The 17,997-nt window shown below is 37.1% G+C and overlaps 1 pseudogene; it reads right to left on the reverse strand.

Annotated features, from left to right (window-relative positions):
* Positions 1-15,873: 15,873 nt before the first annotated feature.
* Positions 15,874-16,837, reverse strand: LOC106967815 (tubulin polyglutamylase complex subunit 2-like; annotated as a pseudogene).
* Between the last annotated feature and the right edge of the window lie 1,160 nt (positions 16,838-17,997).

Raw genomic sequence — 17,997 nt, forward strand, 5'->3', positions numbered from 1 at the left:
TTGTCTGATATAAGTATGGCTACTCCAGCTTTCTTTTGACTTCCAGTAGCATGATGGATAGTTCTCCATCCCCTCACTTTCAATCTAAAGGTGTCCTCAGGTCTAAAATGAGTCTCTTGTAGACAGTAAATAGATGGGTCTTGTTTTTTTTATCCATTCTGATACCCTATGTCTTTTGGTTGGAACATTTAGTCCATTTACATTCAGTGTTATTATAGAAAGATATGGGTTTAGAGTCACCATGATGTTTGTAGGTTTCATGCATCATGTAGTGATGTCTCTGGTACTTTTCTCAGAGGATCCCCCTTAGGATCTCTTGTAGGGCTGGTTTAGTGGTGATGAATATCTTCATTTTTTGTTTGTTTCGGAAGACCTTTATCTCTCCTTCTATTCTAAATGACGGACTTGCTGGATAAAGGATTCTTGGCTGCATAGTTTTTCTGTTCATCACATTGAAGATCTCCTGCCATGCCTTTCTGGCCTGCCAAGTTTCAGTAGAGAGATCTGTCACTAGTCTTATCAGTCTCCCTTTATATGTTAGAGCGTGTTTATCCCTAACTGCTCTCAAAATTTTCTCTTTATCCTTGAATTTTGCCAGTTTCACTAGGATATATCATGCAGAAGATCGTTTCAAGTTACGTCTGAAGGGAGTTCTCTGTGCCTCTTGGATTTCCATACTTTTTCCTTCCCCAGATCAGGGAAGTTCTCAGCTATGATTTCTTCAAGTACACCTTCAACACCTTTCCCTCTCTTCCTCCTTGGAATCCCAATTATGCATATATTACATTTAATTGTGTCACTTAGTTCTCTAATTCTCCCCCTCATACTCCTGGATTCTTTTTTATCTCTCTTTTTCTCAGCTTCCTCTTTTTCCATCATTTTATCTTCTAATTCTCCTATTCTCTCCTCTGCCTCTTCAATCCAAGCTGTGATCACCTCCCTTTTATTTTGCAGCTCATTTATAGCATTTTTAGATCCTCCTGAGTGTTTCTTAGTCCCTTGATCTCTGTAGTAATAGATTCTCTGCTGTCCTCTATACTTTTTTCAAGCCAGAGATTAATTTTATGACTATTATTTTAAATTCATTTTCTGTTACATTGCTTAAATCGTTTTTGATCAGTTCGTTAGCTGTCACTACTTCCTGGAGTTTCATTTGAGGAGAATTCTTCCATTTCGTCATTTTGGATAGCCCCTGGAGTGGCAGGGAACTGCAGGGCACTTCCCCTGTGCTGTCTGGAGTAACTTGCGTTGGTGGGCTGGGCGAAGTCCGACCTGATGTCTGCCCCCAGCCCACCGCTGGGGCCACAGTCAGACTGGTGTGTACCTTATCTTCCTGTCTCCCAGAGGCAGGACTCACTGTGGAGCGGTGTGGCCCCTGTCTGGGCTACTTGCACACTGCCAGGCTTGTGGTGCTGCTTTGATGGGATCTGGTGTATTAGCCAGGGTGGATCTGCAAGGTGCATAGGGGCAGGAGGGGCAGACTCAGCTCGCTTTGCCTTTGGTGGTCTGCTTTGGGACAGGCCCTGTGGTACCAGGAGGGAGGCAGACCCATCAGAGGGATGGATCCACAGAAGCACAGCATTGGGTGTTTGTGCAGTGCAAGCAAGTTCCTTGACGGGAACTGGTTCCCTTAGGGATTTCGGCTGGGGATGGGTGAGGGAGATGGCTCTGGCCAGCGCCTTTGTTCCCCGCCAACCTAAGCTCTGTCCTCTGGGGCTCAACAACTCTCACTCCCGTTGTCCTCTAGCCCTCCTGCTCTCGAAGCAGAGCTGTTGACTTATAACATTCCAGATGTTAAGTCCCACTGGCTGCCAGAACACACTCCATCTGGCCCCTCTGCTTTTGAAAGCCAGACACAGGGGCTCTGCCTTGCTGGGTGGGCTGACTGCCCCTCCACCGCCCATCTCCTTCCCGCCAGTCTGTGTAGCACACACTGCCTCTCTGCCCTTCGTACCCTCTTCTGTGGGCCTCTCGTCTATGCTTGGCTCCATTCTGCTAGGCTTCTAGCGGTATTCTGGGTTATTTAGGCAGATGTGGGTGGGATCTATGTGGTCAGCAGGACATGGTGAGCCCAGCATCCACCTATACCACCATCTTCACCCCTATTTTACATAAATTTTAGAATCCTGACTGAAAACTATACTTTCCAGTGTTTTCTTCTAAAAATCCTATTGTTTTTTAACCTTTTAGTTTCAGTCCAATGAGTCAATCCAAATTAATTTTTGTGTTGGGTGTAAGGTAGACAAGATGCATTTTTATTGTATTGTACTGAATCTATAGATCAATTTTTGAGGCAAAGGAGATTGACATCTTAGCAGCATTGAATTGTCCAATATATTTAAGAGTATACAGTTCCATATAGTTAAGTCTTTAAATTTTTTCTCAGTAATGTTTTAATTTTTAGTTAGATTTATTCATAGGCAATTTCATATTATTGGTACTGTTATAAAAATTATTTTTTTATTTTAAGTTACCTCTTAAATGTTCTTTTTAATCATTTTCTAGTAGTGTAGAAATGAAATTGGCATGTTATTTTGACCTTTATATTAGAAGGCTTGCTAAAATCAAAATCATTTGTAGATTATTTCGGTCTTCTATGTAAACAATCTGAAAATAGTAGATATTTGCCATTTTAATCTTTGCTATTCTTGGCTTTTATTTCTCTTCCTTGTCTTTTAACACAGTATACAACCTCCAGCATGGTATTGAATAAGGGTGGTGGAATGTCCTTGTCTTGCTCCTCACTTCAAGAAGAAACATCCAAAATTTATCATTATTTATACCACAACTGTAATTTTCTTCATATATACCCTTAATGATATTTTAAGCTTTCTATTTCTAGTTGCTACAGACTGAATGTTTGTGTTCCACAAGAAGCTGTTTGTTGAAATCCTAATGCCCAATGTGATGGTGTTAGCAAATGGGAAATTTAGGAAGTGCTCAGATTGTGAGAATGGGGTCCTTATGAATGGGATTAGTGTTATTATGAATGAGACCCCAGAGAGTTACCTAACACCTTCCACTATATAAAGGCACAGTGAGAAATTGGTAGACAGCAACCCCCCAAAAAAGGGCATTACATCTTGCTGGCAGACTTGTAGCCTCCAGAACTATAGGAAATAAATTTCTGTCCTTTGTAAATCAGCCAGTCTGTGGTATTTTATCATAGAAGCCAAAGCAGACTAAGATATCCAAGTAGCTACAAATACACCTTTTTTGGGGTATTAAAATAATTCTCCAACAAAAGGAAGCAGAGTCCTTGGAGAAATAACCAATTCTAGAATTAACATAGAAAATATACAAGACAATCAAAGAATATCTTATAGTGGCAGAAACTAAATAAATAAGATAAAAAGAAGATCACAATGATGGTGGAATGTCAAAGTGATGCAGGAACCAACCAAAAAAGTTCCCTCTGGTCAAAGCTGGAAGAATTTGAGCAATATACATAGTACATATTGGATTATAACCCGTAGTATAAAATAAGTGGGATTAGTGTTGTTATATAAGAAATTCTACAGTACTCCATAGCCCTCTCCACCATGTGAAGACACAGCAAAAAGCCAACAGATTGCAACCCAGAAAAGGATCTTCACCAGAACACAAACTGATAATCTCAAACTTCTGGTCTCCAGAACCGTGGGAAATAAATATTTGCTACGTATAAATCAGTAGTCTGTGGTATTTTGTTATAGCAGCCTGAATGCACTAAGACAGTAGTTTACTTAGGGATTTGTTTAATAAACACTTGTTGATTTATGAAATTATATTTTCTTTATCTATTAGATAATTATTTGTATCTTCTTTATTCTGTAAATGTAATGGATAATCTAATTGATTTTTTAAAATGTATACTTGTTTATGTAGTATTTTCTTTTGATTGTTGCTCTGATGAAATTGATGGATCTTTTTCCCTCTGGCTGTTTTCAAGGATTTTTTCTTGTCTTTGATTTTCAGGAGTTTTACCATAATGTGATTTAGTGTTTGTTTTTGTTTGTTTGTTTGTTTTGATTTGTTTTGTTTTTAATCTTGCATGGGACTCAGAGTTTCTTGATTATATGATGTGAAAATTAATGGGAAAAAAATGTCATTTACAATGAATTTGGAAGGCCAGGAGGGGGAGCCCTCTACACCCTACCTCTAGTCCACAATTGCAAACCCGACAGGATGAGACTGAGCCTGCAAGTGGATACCACTTTACTCTCTCAGCAGAAGGAAAAAAGTTTTTCCTACCCTGACAACAGCCCAGCCAATGAGAGACTGTGACAACTCAGCCAATAAAAAGCCACCATATTTTGAACTCTTAATTTACTCTAATGCTCATTTGTTTATATCAGCACTCCCAACTTCCCCTTTTCCTCTGTAAAGGAGCATCCCTGTGTTCCCCGCCCCCCCCACTTGCGTATGGTTTTGTCATAACTTGTCCCAGAATGCAATTCTCTGCTATTCCTGAATAAATCCCGCTTTTTTTTTCTGGTAAAATAACTAGCAGTTTTATTTTTAAAAATGCATAGGGATGCCTGGGTGGTTCAGTGGCTAAGCATCTGACTTTAGCTCAGGTCAATCTCCTGGTTGACAGGTTCCAGACCCTCCTGGGGCTCTGGGCTAACAGCTCAGAGACTGAAGCGCGCTTCATGGATTCTGTCTCCCTCTCTCTCTGCCTTTCCCCTGCTCTTACTCTGTCTCTCTGTCTCTTTGTCTCTCTCTCTCAAAAATAAATAGAACATTAAATTTTTTTCAATGCTTATCATTTATTTATTTTGAGAGAGAGAGAGTGACCATGTGCACAAGTGGGAAGAGAGGTAGAGAGAGCAGGAGTGAGAGAATCCCACGCAGGCTCCACTCAGAGCCTAGCATGGGGCTGGAGCTGAAATCAAGAGTTGAACCCTTAACCGTCTCCGCCACCCAGACATTTTCTAGCAGTTTTATTTTTAAGGTTAGCAATGACTTGATATATTTTATCTATTTTAGAAAAGTAGTGGCCAGTAGTATTTCATTTATTGCATCTATTATCTCTTTTCTCTCCGTCTATGATTATAACTGTATTGGAGTTTTTTACCCTGCTCCATGTACCTCTGGAAGTTACTTCTGTATTTCTTATTCTTTACTTTCTTTGAGTTTCCATCTAGACATTTTCTACTAACATGTCTATTGCTATTCTCATATGAGTTAATAATGTTAGTAATATTTTTCTTTGTAAGAATTTTCATTTGATGTTTATACAGTTCTCTGTAAAAATTATTCATTGTGCCCTCAGTTTTTGACTACGTTAATTACAAATACTTTAAAGACCATGTTTGATCATTCTAATGTATAACGTAATAACAAGTTAATCTGTTTCCATTATCTCGTTTCTTAGATTTAGTGATTTGGTTCTGTATCCTGATGTACCTTATAATTTTATATTAAGAACTTTAAATGGTGTTTGGAAATTTGTAGAGGCTCTGTGAAATATCATTTTACTCCATATAAGATTTAATATTCTGTCAGACATACACACCGGGAGAAGGGCAAACCAATTCAGCCAAGAGCAAGTAGTTTTGAGTCTGGGTTTCAGTCTGAGGACTGGCCTATTTAGGTATTGTCTTTGTTTCTAGGAAAGAATAGCATTTTAGAGGCTTCAACCCAAGTTTTAGCATGCTCAGCAAATATCCCTCATCCTTGGTGAACACTGAACTCGATTTTTTTCTCCCCAGCACCATGAACTTTGCTCAGCAATGCCTAGCTAAACTTTACTTAGACAGTTAGGAATTGACCAGACTGAAAAAGCCACACAGAATGCAGAAATTCCTTGTTTGTGGTTTATTTTCTTTGGGGTCTTGGCCCATTAAGATCTGACTGAGGAGATGACCCTGAGACAGCCTCAATGCCCACTGCTGAAAATCAACAAATGCCTCAAGAGGAAAACATGGAGGGGAATATCTAACTTCCATCATTATGTTTTCATTCTCCTCAAGATAATAGCTTGTCCTGGATTATTTCCCCAAGATAATCATCATGTCCTGGATGAGTTGGTTGCTCTACAGTGTCTTCAAACAGTTGGTGACTGTTATTGTGATTGTTTTTAAGTAAATAGATAAATAAATAAATGAATAAATAAATAAATAAATAAATAAATAAATAACAGCTTTCTTGGCGGGAAGCTTAGTCTGATGAAACCTACTTAATCATTGCTAAAATTAAAAGTCTGCTGCTGCCATTAATTCTGCATATGTTGTATGAAAGTTATTTTAAAAAGATTTTGATGAGACTAGAATGGAATAGCTACCACATATGTGGATTTGTTTCTGGATGCAGTTGGCTTTTGGGGGAGAGGTTTAGTGCACATTTTCCATTTTATGAAGGAAATTTTAATTTAGGTGGGATGTTTTAGAAGAAATGCCTGTATGGGTGTTGAACAGCCAAAGGAGTGGAATATTTGGACATTGTAATTTTTTTAACTTCAAAATGTCTGGGAATACTTCAAGTGGCAGAAATTCTTGCTGTTTAACTTCAGTGGGTGTCGTTACAAGTAGCAAAAATGTCCAGATATGACACTTATGCTATCTGCTGCTTGTGCCTGAATCATAATCCAACCAACAGATGTTTCTGTCCAATATTTTGGATCTGAAAGTAGTCATGCCAAGAAATTGGGACACTGGATTATTCGAGTGGATCACAGCTGCAGAGCCCATTATATAAAAGGGAAGAGTCTAGTGTCCTACAGCAGCTGGCTTTTTCTGTGGCATGATTTTGACTGTAGTTCTAGCTGATTCCTTTGGTGTATGCCCATTTTCTTAAATTTACTGGAGATAACATCAATTCTATAAGCTATCCAAAATCCTGATAGAAATTCCCAAATATAAATAAATTTGGATTTTTTTGTTTGTACACAGAAGGTACAGAGTATTAGTAGTGTCAGAGAAAAAGTGTAAAAGGCAAGTTGAAGTAGCATGTTCAATTTGAGGCAGAGAAATGACAATTAAATCTTTGGTTTAGAAACATAATATCTAGGGGCGCCTGGGTGGCTCAGTCGGTTGAGCGTCCTGACTTTGGCTCAGGTCATGATCTCACGGTTTGTGAGTTTGAGCCCCGTGTTGGACTCTGTGCTGACAGCTCGGAGCTCCGAGCCTGGAGCCTGGAGCCTGCTTCAGATTCTGTGTCTCCCTCTCTCTCTGCCCCTCCCCAGCTCATGCTCTGTCTCTCTCTCTGTCAAAAATAAATAAACATTAAAAAAAATTTAGAAACATAATATTTATTCTTACAAAAATACGTTTAAAAACTTGTTGGCTTGAGGCAATGAGAGAGCGTTAGTTGCCACTCTTGAGGATTTCTCTGTCTCTATCTCTATCTCTAATCTCTTATCACGACTGGCAATAGTACAGTAAAATATTTTGATAATATCAAAATATAATGTCTTAGGAAAGAGACTAAAAATGTAATTGATAGATCAATCACTGGATGTAGGAAAAGAAAGGAATAATAGCCAATCATCTAATGAAACTCAAGAGGAGAAACTAGTTTGTGGCAAGAGATAATTTTGAAAAATTAGTTTCATGCATGTTGAATTTGAAATAACAAAGAACATCCAGGAAGACATGTTCAATTGACAAAACCAAGGCTAGATCTCACATTTTCAACATATCCTATTCATCTACGTATCTATCCACCTATGTGTGTGTATGTATATGTATATATATGATATATATGTGCATATATATCATATGGCAGCTACCTACCTATTGATCTATCTATCATCATCATTTATTTTATAAGTTCCTTTTGTTTATATTGGATCCAGCCAAATAATCCAAGATAATCTCCCCATCTCCAGGTCCTCAATTTGATCACACTTAAAAATTCATATTTGCCATATAAAGTAACATTCAAATACTTCAGGGATTAGAATATGTATATCTTTGAGAGGGCCATTATTATTTAGCTTTATTTTTGTTGTTTTGTATTCCTCTCATTTTGGTGGATACATCATAAGTAACTTTACTTCAGAGCATATGAGAGGTGGATTTTCTTAGTTTTAGTTTGTTTTCTTTGTTTGTTTGTTTGTTTTAATACTCTCTTGACTGATATATTCTCTGGATCTAGAACACTATAGCCAAAATACCAAAATATTTTGCAATTTTTGACATTACTCAAAATTTTTAGCATCAAGTGCTTCCTTTGAACATTCTTAGAATTCAATCTGATTCCTGTTCGGCTATTGGTAATCTTGTTTTCTCTCTGGAATTATTTTTAATAATTTGGCTATGCAAAAATCTTCCATGACATGGCAAAGTGCAATCTCTGTTGCATTTACCTTGCCAGATAGTCAGTTCTGGGTAATTTAATTTTTAGCTCTGGAAAATGTTATTTTATTTGTTTGGTAATTTAGTTATCTCCATTGTCTCTTTTTCATGAACTTCTAATAGTTAAAAGTCATAATTTATGCATTGATTATTTAATTCTATTTTTATCATTTTCTTTTCTGTATTTTCCTCTGAGTTTTAATTGAATTTTTGCTCCAGCAATTAGATTTTGAATTTCCGAAAGGCTTGTATTCTTCACTGATGACCTCTTTTTTCATAACATCATGTTATGACTGTGTCAAATATTTTTCTGAGTTTCTTTGAAGTTATTTACTTCTTTGTTTTTTAATTTGAATTATTCTACTGAATTATGGAACATATTAAAATATTTCTGTTCTTTGGGATATCAGTTGTTTGTTACCTCCTTGTTTTTTGTGTTTTTTTTTAACCTGTTGATTTTCTTCATAAATATTTTGATTCTTGGTTGCTACTTGTATTTAAAAATAAAGGAGTATGTTGATTAATTACTAGGAATCTTGGAGGTTCAGCTGCAGCCCTGCAGAAGTGAGAAGTGAGCTTTAGGGTGCTGTATGGAAGGAAAATGGTGGATTTCTTGCTCCCTAGCTCAAATGCATCCGAATTTTGAGGTATTCTTCTGGAGGTTCAAACTACCCATAACTCCTCAAATAACTCTATTTTTAACTAGAGAATAGCTGAGAAGTTTTGTTGTCATTATTCTTTTATAGGTGTATCATTTTATCTGTGTTTTACCCAAGGGAAAGTCCAGAATGCTGATAACTGTGCAAGTTGAATATACAGAGAGGGTGAGGAGGAAAATAGTGAGGCAAATGTTCTAAGAGCAGATGTTAAGCTACTCTGCATTTTCTGCCCCATTCTTCCTTTCATGCCTTTAGCCTGCCTTCACCAAGCCTATTCTGCATACCTTCTGAGATATGCCTTCCTGTTTTGTATGGTTCATTAGTAGGTTCCCATCCTTTTTTAAAAACGAGATTATAACTAAAATATAACATTTATAAGTTTGTGGTATATGATGTGTTGATTTGATACAATTATAGATTGCAATATGATAATCACCATATCATTAGCTAACACCTCTATCAAGTCACATAATTATCATTTCTTTTCTTGTGTGTGGTGAGAACATTTAATACCTAGTCTTTTAGTAACTTTGAAGTATGTAACAGAGTTTTGTCTATTATAATCACTATGCTCAGCATTAGTTGTACAGAACTTATTTTTATTCTAGTTACAACACCTTCCCATTACATGCCCACTCTTTTCCATTTTCCAGAAATTTCTTGAAAACTCACCAGTGTCCTCCCAATGATGATACCACCACCACTACCCTTAACCTGACTGCTGTTCCTATCGTGGTTAGGTTTTTTCAACATTTAAACTTCTTTAGGGTAATTTATGTGGAAGTTGAGAGAAGAGGAAAGTAAACTTAGTCCTTTTGGAAAGGATTATCATTGTACTTAAACTGAGGATATGATTGCACATATTCAGGAATACCTTCAAATCATATTTTCACCAAAAAAAAAATAACTAGTGGGAAAGGAATATAATAAGAAGAGAACTTAAAAATGAATAACAAGCCTTGACAAAGAGGAAATTTAAGGTTATCTATCCAGAACAAATCATTTATGAATTTGAACACCTGGAGCTAGTTTTATTAGGAACATATTGTCCTCCATTATGGCTTCACAGGTACGGAATACAGATAATTCCCTAGGATAAAGAGGGCAATAATATCTTAAAGAACATTTGGTACTACAAAACCTATTGTGCCCTACACAGTACATTTTAAGTACATAATTATTTGATGCGTTTTACTTCAGAGCTCTGAGAAAAGTGAGGACCTCAAAGCATTGTGTAACGGGAAATTATAAACCCAGATTTATAATATATTTATAAAGTCGTATCCCCTCGGAGAGGAGGATGTGTTATAGTTTTTAAAAGTTGACAAAGAAATGCAACCCAGAAACCAAAAGAAACAAACTACACACTACACCATAAATGAATCTCAATACCATCACACTAAGTGAAAGAAGCCAAACACAGAATGTATGATTTTATTACTACCATATTATATATATATATATATATATATGTATATATATATATATATATATATATAATATCACTATTTTGAAGAAATATCTGCATGTTCACTGCAGCTTTATTTATAACAGCCAAGAAATAGATATAATCTAAGTGTCCATTGATGGGTAAGGTGAAACACACATACATACAATAGAATACAATTAAGCCATAAACAGAAGGAAATGCTGCCATTTACAATAACTTGGATAAACCTTGAGAGCATTACGTGAAGTGAAATAAATCAGGCAAAGACAAACAGTATACGGTATCACTTGTATGTAGAATAAAAAAAAAAAAACTAACAGAAAGAAAAAATAGATTGGTGGATGCCAGGGGCTGGAAGGTGGAGGGAATAAGAGATGTTGATCAAATGACACAAACTTCCAGTTATGTTCTGGGGATATAATGGGAAGCATGATGACTATAGTTAACAATATTGTATTAAATACCTGAAAGTTGCAAAATGAACAAATTTTAAATGAGCTCACCATGGGGGGGATGGTAATAATGTGAGGTGATAAATGTGTTAACTAAACTTACTATGGTAATTATTTCACAATTATATATGTGTATCAAAATATCACATTTTACACCTTAAACTTGCACAGTGTCATATATGTCAAATATACCCACAATAAAGCTGGGGAGGTGTTGGAAGCAAATCTATTAGAACAAGAAGTGGATCTGTGGCTGCGTGGGGTTGAAAGGGAAACAACAGATTGAGGAAACTTTGAGAGATGATAGAAATATTTAAAACTGGATTGTGTTGATGGTTGTGTAGCTCTGTAAATGTACTAAAACTCATCTAACTATATACACGTAAAATGGGAGAATTTCATGGTATTTACATTTTTCCTCAACAAAGCTGTTAGGAAAATTAATTCCTTATAATACATCAAGGAGATAGATAAAAAATTAGAATACTTAATCACTTCTTGGCCAATTTCCTCATTCTACAAATGAGACATCCCATCTCAGTACATTCATCCCACTGCAGATGAAGTGACTTGCCCATGATATCACTTCATGGGATGAAGTTTTAACTCTCTTTTCTAATATTATAGCCTGTGCTCAGCCCACCTCATATGCTGCTGTATAAAAATATAATAAACTTTTCTTAATAAACTTATATATACATAAACAAACATTTTAATCTTATCTCTTTCCAGTATATGACAATAAATATTTAGTGTAGTGTTTTAACATTAAAAGAAAAACAACAGTAGCAACAACAACACACTAGAATCAAGCAACTCTATCTACCCTTCATACATCTTGTCCTAGAGTTCACACACATTAGGAATGAAATGTTAATTCATTATGGAAGAGCACAGAAGGATATTTTCAGGTAAAGTCAACATTGCCTCAGGGTTTGTGCAAACCAAATGTTTTAACAGAGGATTCAATTTCATTCTGGTATAAATGTGACAAACACAAGCTAAATGAAAGAGAGAGGCAAAGTCAAGGCCAACCATTCTTATTTAGTCATCTCCAAGTGAAGCTCAACAACTTAGAAAATTCAGAAAGTAAATATACTGAAGTGTTTTTGCAGAGTTTTTGAGATTGTAGACCTTATTAAACTTTAATAGCAGGCAGGAGGTTTTATCCCAGTAGTCATTTTATCTTCCATGACTCAGGAAGAACAAAAACTTAAATTTTTTTTCTTTCCATGAAAAGTGTGTGTACTTTGGAATCAGAAGTTTTAGTTTAAGTCTTCAAGCTGGCTATGTAGACTTTAGAAGGTCAGATGACTTTTCTGAGGCTCCAAGTTTCCTCATGAATGAAATGTGGGCACTCTAGAAAATCTAGTGCAAAAGTCTACTGTAAAATATAATGTGTAATATCCAAAGAAAGTAAAGACAGATTAATCTCTACAAAAAGTGTTCAAGTTTACAAAATTGCATGACTGATGAATGGATAAAGAAGATGTGGTCTTTCTATCATCTATCTATCATCTATCTATCTATCTATCTATCTAATATCAATCTATCTATCTACCTATCATCTTTCACTCAGCCATGAAAAAGAATATCTTGTCATTTGCAACAATGTGGATGGAGCTAGACACTATTATGCTAAATCAGTCAGAGAAAGACAAATACCATATAATTTCAGCCATGTGTGGAATTTAAGAAACAGAAGAAATGAGTAAAAGGAAAAAGAAGAGAAAGAGTGGCAAACCAAGAAACAGACTCAACTATAGAGAACAAATTGTTGGTTACCAGAGGGGAGGTGATGGGGGATGGGTTAAATAGGAGATGGGGATTAAGGAGTGTACTTATTGTGGTGAGCTCTGGGTGATGTATGGAAGTGTTAAATCACTATATTGCACAACTGAAACTAAGATTAACACTGTATGTTAACTAACTGTAATTTAAATAAAAACCAATTTAAAATTGCTGAAGCATCTGTACCGCAAAATATCATTGGAAATAGGGCGGTGGACCCACCTCCCAGAAAGAATAGAACCAGACAGAACTGAGATTGAGTGCATTAGCTGTGAGACACTGGGCACATTGGGTAATCCATCTTAGATTCGTTACTTCTGTCCAAAATAGAGTGAATAAACTTTACTTCAGAGTTAGTTTGGGAAATGCAGTAAAGGGTATATAACACCTGATCTGGATCATAATTAGAACTAAATAAATATTAGTTATTATTTTATTACTTTGGAACTTTATAATAACAAAAACCATTAGTTGAGAATGACTTAATCCACTGTGGGACTGAACTGATCTTTTAAGCAAACACACACACACTCACACCCCACATGTACACATATAAGCATAATGTATGTGTGTGTGTGGTGTGTGTATTTGTATACATATACATATTTAAAAACTACCAATAATACATTTTGGGGGGGCTAATGTGTGTCAGGGACCCAAACAATCCTTAGGTCAAATGATTCACTATAAAGAAACATAACTAAGAAAAGCTGTTATAATCATGATTCTAATTTATTACAAAGTAAAGTAAAAGTAAAAGGCACATAAAGAAGAGTCCAGGAGGGACAAGGTATGAGCTTTTGGTTTTCCCTGTCAGTGGAATTGTATAACAACGCTTATTTCTCTTAGATTAATGCATAACAACACATACGTATTATTGTAACCCAGAAATACAATTCCAAGACAGAGATTTTATTGGAGTTGGTCATGTAGGCATAAAATGTCCATGAGTCACTCAATCCCCTTCTACTCCAGAAGTCAAAACAGATACAATATGGCCTAACGTCTCCACCATAAATTACACTAGCATAACCTCTCTGGTATAGCCCAAGTCCTCAGGTATACAAAGACACTCTTGTTAGGCAGGATCTGACCAGTCCTTAGAGGTTACCTCCCAAGGGTAGGTTCATTCTTTGGAATGTAAAGGGATTGAACACCTCAAATCTACCATTAACCTTTACTGTACAGGTCGTCCCCCCATCCTTTGGTGTAGGGACTTAGCTCTCTTATAGAAAAAAGCATCGTATTTGTTTGAGCATCTACATATAGGATAGCATTTATATAAAATATACTCAAATAGTGTCAACATGAATGTGCTTAACGTTTGGAGAAGCCAGGGTGGTTTAGGGATAGATTTAAAGAAACAACTAATCCATCTGTATTAGTCTGGGCTTTCCAGAAAAATATAGCAAATAAGATTTATACACACACACACACACACACACACACACACACACACAAGTTTATTATAAGGAACTGATTCACACTATTATGGAGGCTGGCTAATTCTAAGTTCTGCAGGATGAGATGTCAAGCTGGAAACTTGAAGTCTGAAGACCAGCACGTTTGAACCCCAGGAAGAACCAATGGTTCAGTTCAAGTCTGAAGGCAGGAAAACAGCTGACACCAGATCAAAAACTACCTGGCAATAAAACTTCTCTTACTTAGGGTCAGCCTTTTTATTCCCCTGAGGCATTCAACTGATTGATGTGGGAGACCACATTATGGAGGATAGTCCATATCACTCAGTCTCCAAATCACTCAGTCTCCTGATTTATTTATTTATTTATTTATTTATTTATTTATTTATTTTTAATTTTTTAAATAAGTTTTAAAATGTTTATTTTTGAAAGAGAGAGAGAGAGAGTTCAAGTGTGGAAGGGGCAGAGAGTGACAGAGGATCCAAAGTACGCTCTGTGCTGACAGCAGTTAGCCCGATGCAGGGCTTGAACCCATGAACCACGAAATCATGACCTGAGCAATAGCCTGACATTTAACTGACAGAGCCACCCAGGTGCTCCTTATTTTTAATTTTTAAGTTCATTTTTTAAGAGAGAGAAGGGAAAAAAAGAGTTCACGAGCAGGGGCAGAAGGGCAGAGGGAGAGAGAGAGAATCTTAAGCACACTAAGCCTGGAGCCTGACATGGGGCATGATACCACAACCCTGGGATCATGAGCTGAGCCGAAATCAAGAGTCAGACTCTCAACCAACTGGGCCACCCAGGTTCCCAGTCTTCTTATTTAAATCTTATTCCCATACAAAACATGCTCACAGAAATGCCTAGAATATTTTTTTGGAGGCAATAAACTTTATAGGAAACTGAAAAAGGAGCAGAGTGAGAATTACTCATGAAAAATAAAAACACATAATTGTATCTTCAAGAGTTTTCATGAAACATTATGACCTATCAGATTAAGGTATTCACATTGTCTAACAAAAATGGACTGATCTAAGCAAGGGCAGCATGAAAATATTCTAATGCAGTGCTGCCCAAGAGAACTTTCTGTGATGATGGAAATGTTCTATTATCTCTATGTTGTCTAATACAGAATCTGCCAGCCACATGGATACTAACAATGTGGGTAATGTGATTGAAGAACTGATTTTTTTTAATTTAAATACAAGTCAGTTAACATATAGTGTAATCATGGTTTCACGAATAGAATTCAGTGATTTATCACTTACATATACCACCCAGTGCTTATCCCAACAAGTGCCCTCCTTAATGCCCGTAACCCAGTTAGCCCATCCCCCCCCCACCCAGCACCCTGCCAGAAACCTTAAGTTTGGTCTCTATATATTAGTCCCTTATGGTTTGAGACTGAGGAACTGAATGTTTAATATAGTTTAAACAACCACATGTGGCTAGTGGCTACCAGTTGAACAGCACAGCTCTAATCTCTCATGGGTCAAAACAGTGGTTTATTTGTGAGACTTCTCTAATCACTGCTGAGGGGTGCAGAGGGTTGGGGATGGAAAGAGAAGAAAGCTCTTAACAGATTTATTTAGCTACTTAAACAAGTTCTGAAACTCTCCACATCTTTCAGAGGCAGGGCATGAAGAAAAGACTCTGGGGGAGACCTGAGTACACCATTGAACTCCTGGCGAATACCAAGGCACATAGAAAGCCTAGGGTTTGACTCACTCAGATGGGAAGATGCTTATGGTCCACACACAGAATCTGAGCCTTGGGTCATCTGTGCATCATCTGATGGGGCTGGTGGGAAGGTAGGGGTGCTCATTTATGGACAGGGTTTCCAGGGCTAGAAGTGGATTTAGAGGTGGAGGGAGGACCTGAGGGCCCCTTCTGCCCAAATCCTAGGCCTTATACTCCTTTTGGTATTAGCCAGCACTTGAAGGGCTCAGATCTCCCCCAGAGTCCTTTCCTCGCATCCTGCCTATGCAGACTGGACAGGCATTTTCTTTTGGGGGATTAATGCCTTATTCTTGCTTTTGAACACTTTGCTGGGATCCAGCTTTGTTCACAAAGGAGTTGGTCTCTTCTGCAAGCAGGTTTGTGCTGTGGGTTATGGATTGATACATGTTGAACCATATTTTTTTTTGTCTTGTGGGCTAATTCCATAGCTGATGAAGTCCTACTGCCACTGCGGCAGACCCATGTGCATGATGAGCAGGTGATAGTAAGTGGTAAAGGTATCTGTAAGAAAATGCCAGTATAACACTCTGTCCAGGAACCAGATTTCAGTGTCACACTAACACTGCTTTCCCTCTTTGTAGACAAGGAAAACTTCCTATTCCTGTTGCAAGGATGCAGCTCAAATATCACACTTGGAGAATCAAAGTGAGTCTTCTCTGGCTGGTTCTCACTGGCTTCAAGACCATCATCCTCCAGGTTTACCAGGGTTGGTGGATTAGGGAGTGAATACACAGAAAACTGGTTTAATTGAGTCAGTTTTGAGATTCTGTTAATTGCCATGATGCCCAGTAGAATGATATGCTCATCCAGTTTCACATTCCATGTCCTGTGGAAGCCAGTGGTCATCAGGTAAAAGTTCTTCACATCCTCAGGTAACACAGTTATTTTTTATTCCCATGAAGAAATCATATGACATTAAGCAGGTTTTTTTTTCTATGATAGTCACCCTCTGTCACACCTGGGGAAGATTCTAGTAGGCAGGTGATTCCCAGGGTCAGCTTCTCCAGGTGTGCTTGCTACAGCCTGGGGGCACTGAATCCTCCATATTCTATGCATGGTGGGGGACACCAGAGGCTGAGCCATCAAGTTCACTGCATTTCCAGAGTAGTAGTGCTCCATGCAAAAAGCCAGGAGGGCAGAGATTAGATGCCTGGGATGCTCTGGGAGTAGTAGTTCCCCAAGACCTTCCCAAGGACTGGCCACCAATGGAGACCACTTCACAGAGGAAGGGGTGGGGTGGGGAGAAACTCCTCCATCCAGACCCTCCCAGCCCACCTCAAGAATATATTTTTACAAGAGACTATTTATTTTAAAATATTTTTATTTGAATATAGTTAACACACAGTGTTCCATTAATTTCAGGTGAACAACAAACTGATTTGGTAAGTTTATACATCATACTATTACGCTATGTTCACCATCTGTCTATGCTACCATCTGTCCCAAAACATCTCTATTACATTATCATTATGCTGTGTCTTCTATTCCCATGACTTATTCATTCCATAACTGGAAGCCTGTATCTCCCATTTTCCTTCACCCATTTTGCTCATTCCCACATCCTCTCTCCTCTGGCAGCCATCAGTTTGTTCTCTTTATTTTTAGGTCTGATTCTGCTTTTTGTTTGTTTGTACATTCATTTGTTCTGTTATTTAGATTCCACATATAAGCAAAATTATATAGTATTTGTCTTTATCTATTTGATTTATTTTACTTAGCATAATACCCTCTAGGTCCATCCATGGTTTCATAAGTGGCAAAATCCATTCCATTTTAATGACTGTGTAATATTCCACCATATTATCTGTCTATCTATCTCACATTGTCTATATCCATTCATCTATCAATGGACACATGGATTGCTTCTGTCTTGACTATTGTAAATAGTGCTGTGATAAACATAGGGTTGTGTATGTCTTTTGATTTAATGTTTCTGTTTTCTTTGGGTAAATAGTGGAATTATTGGATCATATTGTATTCCCATTATTAATATTTTGATGGATCTTTATATTCTTTTCCACAGTGGCTGCACCAATTTAGATTCCCACTAACAGTATATGAGAATTCCTTTTCCCCACATCCTTGCCATACTTATTTTTATATTTTTTATTTTAGTTATTCTGACAGGTGTAAGGTGATATATCATTGTAATTTTTTTTATTTTTTCAATATATGAAATATATTATCAAATTGGTTTCCATACAA

Source organism: Acinonyx jubatus, chromosome B3 (genome assembly GCF_027475565.1).
Source record: "Acinonyx jubatus isolate Ajub_Pintada_27869175 chromosome B3, VMU_Ajub_asm_v1.0, whole genome shotgun sequence".
Classification (NCBI taxonomy): Eukaryota; Metazoa; Chordata; class Mammalia; order Carnivora; family Felidae; genus Acinonyx; species Acinonyx jubatus.